The following is a 6,352-nucleotide window of genomic DNA, read 5'->3' as shown; positions in this document are numbered from 1 at the left end:
CCAGGAGGTGAGGTCTGGTCCAGGAGGTGAGGTCTGGTCCAGGAGGTGAGGTCTGGTCCAGGAGGTGAGGTCTGGTCCAGGAGGTGAGGTCTGGTCCAGGAGGTGAGGTCTGGTCCAGGAGGTGAGGTCTGGTCCAGGAGGTGGGGTCTGGTCCAGGAGGTGAGGTCTGGTCCAGGAGGTGGGGTCTGGTCCAGGAGGTGGGGTCTGGTCCAGGAGGTGGGGTCTGGGTTGGACTCTGGTTCCGTGTGATCGGAGCTGCTGCTCGTTTCTCAGAATCCTTGGTGGACTTTCCCAGGCTGGTTCTGAGCCGGACCTGGCCCTGGACCTGGTTTTCAGATGAAAGTGATCCGGTTCGATGAAGAACCTTCCAGCAGAGCAGAACCATCGATCGCTGCAGGTATTGATCTCAGCAGAGGATCACAGCGGACCTGCTCCTTCACGCTGGTGGAGGAGGTGTGGATGGACGAGGATCAGAAGCTCGGGACGGGGGAGGAGGAGGAGGAGGAGGAGGAGGAGGAGGTGAAGAAAGGAAGAAATGGTGAAAGAAAAAGAATCATGTTGCATAATCAGCTGTTTATTTTCCTGCATGAGATGAGAACAAAAAAAGAAGCTGAGATGTTTTTCTGTTCATGTCTTCACCTCAAATCTTCTTCCTCAGAGTTCAACAAGAACGTCACAAACACAAGTACAGATCAGCCCCTGACCTGCCTTCATCATCATCATCATCATCATCATCATCATCATCTTCATCAACAGGAAACAGGAAGTGTTTTTAAATACAGAAAAGTTCAGTTTCCAGAAAACAAACCAGTTCTGATACAAACAGAAATCAACACATGTCCCTCCTGTTCTTCTTACAGAAGTCCTGCTTTAGAAACGAGGGCAGCTTTAAAAGACCCCCCCCACCCCCCCGAGCCCCCCAAACTAAAAACACAAAAACAAACTCGCTGCCCAATCTGTTGCTTTCAGATTGGAGTTTGTCCGTTTCCTTCACAGCGTTGGACGCTCGGCTCARCCTGTTTTTCTGACACTTTCAAAATAAAATGTCCGTGAAACTTTTTAAATCTGATTCTCCTCACGGCTTTAAGCTCCGCCTTTATTTTATCCTTTTAGTTCATATTTAGTGCAGATAATTAATGCCCAACTCGCAGCTAAAGGGACAGAGACAGAACCATCACAGCCTGAAGGACCACCAGGACGTCTTCAGAAGACTGAGGACATGTTGGACCTGTTTAAGGCTCGCTCACAACCATAGCAATCAGAGACCCGTGTGTTTGTGGCAGAACTTCAGAACCAGCAGGAAGTAAAGAACCCTGAGTGTTTCTGCAGGGCCTGGAGGACAGCTGTCTCCTGTCTCAGACTTTGTACAGAACAAGAAAGTTMAACAAACATGAAAGAAGGAAGAAGTCTGAGAGTGCAGGAAGGGATTGCATATTTTATGTCCTCTTTACTCAAATCTGTAATCTGACGGAGAAAACTCGGTTCCAAATAGAAACGAGATGAGAGACGCTTCTGCAGCAGCAGCAGATGAGATGGAAGACGAAGGACAGGAGGAAGACACAATAATCCATCAGTCAAACTTTAGTCAAATGAACACGAGAACTGGACTCAGAACATCTGCAGAAAACTGGTTGTTTTAAGGAGTTCTTCCTTCTGTGGTTTGAATCTGAGCCTCAGTTTTACCTCATTGTTTACACATCCTGGTACACAGCCCTGCTAGGGACTAATTCAAAGCGCCGCCCCTTTTTGGGACTTATTCAGAGCTCCGCCCCTTTTTGAGACCAATTCACAGCTCCGCCCCTTTTAGGGACTAATTCAGAGCTCTGCCCCTTTTTGGGATTAATTCACAGCCCCGCCCCTTTTTGGGAGAACCCTAGTTAAACTAGTTCACCTGAACTTTACCTAACTGGACTCTAGAGCCCCTTTTCCACTAGTGCCACTTAGTGTACTGTCGGTACGGTCAGTGTCGGTACGGTCAGTGTCGGTACGGTCAGTGTCGGAATGGTCAGTGTCAGAACGGATCAGTTCGGGTGCTTTTCTATTGACGTTCAAGTCCGGTTCCAGTGGGTGTGTTTTGGGCGGTTGGTGGAGGTGGTTTTTAGTTTTTTTGAAAAACGTTAATGGGCAAAATGAGAGATGGAAACATATTTGATGAATAACTTTTGAAATTTTAAAAATACGCAAAAATTTCTAATTAAAATTGGATGGAGTCACGACTAATGTCACTGAAAATGGATCCTTGAGTTGTTCTTGTTAAGGCACCTTAGACAAAACCAATGACTCCACCCTCTAGTCAATCAGTGACAAATAGTGTTCTGACATCACATTCTGGTGTCAGCTGGGACCACTTGGATCCACAATGAAGTARGTACTAAAAAAAGGTCCGGTTCCATGAATCTGGCCTAATGGAAATGGCTTTGAACCGTACCAACACTACACTAATTGGCACTAGTAAACTTCATCCATCCGTTTTCTTCCTCTTATCCAGGGTCAGGTCTCAGGGTCAGGTGTCGGGGGCAGCAGCCTCAGCAGAGACCCAGACCTCCCTCTCTCCAGACACTTGGACCAGCTCCTCTGGGGGAATCCCAAGGTGTTCCCAGRCCAGCTGAGAAACATAGTCCCTCCAGCGTGTCCTGGGTCTTCCTCTGGGTCTCCTCCCAGTGGGACGTGTCCAGAACACCTCACCAGGGAGGAGTCCAGGAGGCATCCTAACCAGATGAACCACCTCAACTGGCTCCTCTGGACATGGAGGAGCAGCAGCTCTACTCTGAGTCCCTCCTGGATGACTGAGCTTCTCAGCCTATCTCTAAGGGAGAGCCCAGACACCCTGCAGAGGAAACTCATTTCAGCTGCTTGGATCTGTGATCTCCTTCTTTCAGTCACTACCCAAAGCTCCTGACCATAGATGAGGGTAGGAACGTAGACCGACTGGTAAACTGAGAGCTTCACCTTCTGGCTCAGCTCTCTTCACCACGACAGACCGGTACAACACCCACATCACTGCAGACACAGCACCAATCCACCTGTAGATCTCCTGCTCCATTCTTCCCTCATTCATGAACAAGACCCTGAGATACTTAAACTCCTCCACTTGGGGCAGGACCTCCTTCCCGACCCGGAGGCGGAACCCTACCCTTTTCTGGCTCAAGACCATGGTCTGGGATTTGGCGGCACTGATCCTCATCCCATCTGTGAACGGCTCCAGTGAGAGCTGGAGATCAGGATCTGATGAAGCCAATAGGACCACATCATCCACAAAAAGCAGAGATGTGATCCTAAGGTCACCAAAAAGGATCYCCTCAACACCTTGGCTGCTCCTAGAAATTCTGTCCAGAAAAGTTATGAACAGAATCGGTGACAAAGGACAACCTTGGTGGAGTCCAACTCTCACTGGAAACAAGTCCGACTTACTAACAATAATGTGGACCAAGCTCTGGCACCGGTCAGTTCCACTGAACTTTAATTAACTGGACTCTATTTAAACTAGTTCAACTGATTTGTAGCTAACTAGACTAGTTAACTGCTTTGTTGAAGGTTTTAATCTCATTGGCCTCTGACTTCCTGTTTGTCTCACCCACAGCGCCACCTACTGACCATCCCTTTAATCAGTTCCTCATTGGATGGAATCATCAAACAGACCTGTCCTCCAGCCTCAGTGCTCATTGGACTAAACGTTTGTCTGTTAGTGCAGGAAGGTGAACCTGGGTTCAGTCCTGAGGATCCGTTCAGACCGGGGAACAGAAGGTAAAGCATCGTTAGCCTGAGACGTCACACCAGCATGTTTCCTCCTCAGCTTGGACCGACAGGAAACAAATGAAAACATAAAGGGATGAGCTGGAACCCGTCTCTTCGCTCTCTGGACCGGACTAAAGCTCAAGGCACATCGACGAGGAGTGACTGATCTCATACAAGTGGTTAGAAGATGGAGATGGATGCAGCAGAAGGATGGAGGGATGTTGGGAAGTGAAAACAGCTGGTTAGTTGTGAAAGGGCGATAAAAGAAGACCACACTGCTGAGCGCCTGATGTCCTTTTTTACAACAWAGTGTCTTTATCTCACTAACTACATCTATGAAAGAAACTGTCACTAACATTAAAACGTGCAGATTTTTTTGGTGTTTTTAATCCACTTTTCTTTGACACTGATGGAAGTGTTTGAATGTATATATTTATTTATATATGTATAGAAGAAAGAAAAACTAACTCAGGTTGAATTGATGAAAAACTTCCCTTGGCTCCGCCCCTTGCGCCCCACCCCCAGATTACACGCTCACGGCCCATTGGCCAACTGCAGGAAGAAGTGCTTGTGATTGGACGGAGGCCTCTAGGAGACGCAGCCAATCGCAGAGCGGCCCGTTACCGGGCGGATTATCTTGTCAAATAGTTTCAAGCTTCAGTTTAGGAGTTTTTGTCTGATTTTAGTGGTCAGACGGAGAACGAAGTGCTCAGTAAAACACGTTAACCGCTTTGCGTTTTTCCCCCTAAAAAACTAAAAAACAAACGTTTTAAAAACCGATTGTTGAAATGAATTTTCTTAAAGGGATTTTTATATCAAACTAACACTTTTATACGAACAAACAACAAATAAACAAAAGTGAAAACAGCACAAAGCCGTGGCTTTGAGTTTTCTTTTTTACCTCCGTATTTTAGAGTCCCGGAGGTGGGAGTGGACTCGGAAGAAAAATATAGATTCAAATTCAACGACTCTGGTTTCTTACAAACACGTCATTATCAACAGCTAACCAACTAAATTGCACTTTCCTCAGGATTTCACTGGTGAGGTTTCAGAGAAGCCRTTCTCTCCTGACTGTTTCCGACCCCCCGCCTTCATACGCTGCACCCGGACCGACCCGTGGATGGAGGGGCGAGGAAGAGGAAGGACTGGCTGAAATGGTGCTAAAAGAGAAATAAATCAATGAACCATGAAGCAAAAACCRTCACAGAAACAAAACTGGGTCTACCAGAGTCTGGAGCAACACAAACCACGCCCCCCATTCCAAAAGCAGGCGGGGCATCTCCCTTTAGCTCCTCCCATTAAGCACTGGTCCACGTCTTCAGAGCGAGCCATGCTGGCTCCTYCCTCCCTGACCTCACAGCAGCCTGGAGGCGAGTCAGGAAGGGCCGAGTCCCTCCAAGTCCGAGTAAAAAAAGAAAAGAGGTGCAGTCCATCCCAGGAGGTGCGTTCAGGCTCAGGTATGTTAGGGGTTTAGCTGGTGGTATCTGAGCCAGACCCAGTCTGCAGGGATCCACTGGGACAGAGGCAGGACTGGGGTGGTGGACCCGGGGTNCACCTAATGAGACCCGATGAGACCAGAGGAGACCTGATGAGACCAGAGAAGATCTGATGAGACCAGAGACCAGAGGAGATCTGATGAGACCAGAGATCTGATGAGACCAGAGGAGACCTGATGAGACCTGATGAGACCAGATGAGACCTAATGAGACCAGGGGAGATCTGATGAGACCAGAAGAGATCTGATGAGACCAGATGAGACCTTAAACAGAAAAAGGCGGCAGACACAGTCGGTTCAGCGTTAGCGTCTTTATTTCATCGTTGTTGTTGTTGCATAGGAAATGCTTCTAGTACATCGAGTCTGAGTGGACATGGAGTCACTAATGAGGCTGAGGGGAAGATCATCAACAGAACCAATCAGAACCACAAAGAGGACGACCGAGACCTCGGTCCAAACTCAGGCTGTACGATGATGACACCAAACACCACTAATGAAACACTGAACATCTGCAGGTCGGAGACAAAACACCGCCTGCTTCCAGAAAAGTTATTGAGGCACACGGTTTCAGTTCTGGGTGAGGATGGGGTGAGGATGTTGGAGCTGGTTTCCATGGCGACCTGGGCAGTGAGCACGGGATTATGGGATGTCTGACTGCTCCAGCCTCCAGCCTGCAGCCACGCTGGGGCTCAGATAAAGCTCTGCTTCCTCTGGATTGTCCTGTTAACAGCTCTGCAACACCTCCAGGGCCTGGAACACACACCTGACCTGTGCTGACAGTACCGGGTCAGAACCAGGTCTGACCCGGGTCAGAACCAGGTCAGAACCAGGTCTGACCCGGGTCAGAACCAGGTCAGAACCAGGTCAGAACCAGCTCTGACCCGGGTCAGAACTAGGTCTGAACCAGGTCAGAACCAGGTCAGAACCAGGTCTGACCCGGGTCAGAACCAGGTCTGAACCAGGTCTGACCCGGTTCAGAACCAGGTCAGAACCAGGTCAGAACCAGGTCAGAACCAGGTCTGAACCATGTCAGAACCAGGTCAGAACCAGGTCTGAACCATGTCAGAACCAGGTCTGAACCAGGTCTGACCCGGGTCAGAACCAGGTCAGAACCAGGTCTGA

The 6,352-nt window shown here is 48.8% G+C and overlaps 1 protein-coding gene across 1 annotated transcript in view; it reads right to left on the bottom strand.

The window, feature by feature from the left end:
* Positions 1–4,515: 4,515 nt before the first annotated feature.
* Positions 4,516–6,352, bottom strand: part of nfia (nuclear factor I/A) — a gene marked incomplete at its 5' end in the record, with an annotated part of 7,930 nt that continues 6,093 nt past the window's right edge. Inside the window, 1 exon segment of the mRNA XM_014029938.1 lies at positions 4,516–5,286.

The sequence above is a fragment of the Austrofundulus limnaeus genome, unplaced genomic scaffold (assembly GCF_001266775.1).
Source record: "Austrofundulus limnaeus strain Quisiro unplaced genomic scaffold, Austrofundulus_limnaeus-1.0 Scaffold976, whole genome shotgun sequence".
NCBI lineage: Eukaryota > Metazoa > Chordata > Actinopteri > Cyprinodontiformes > Rivulidae > Austrofundulus > Austrofundulus limnaeus.
The sequence above is the reverse complement of the archived record's forward strand: the minus strand, read 5'-3'. Positions and strand labels throughout refer to the sequence as shown.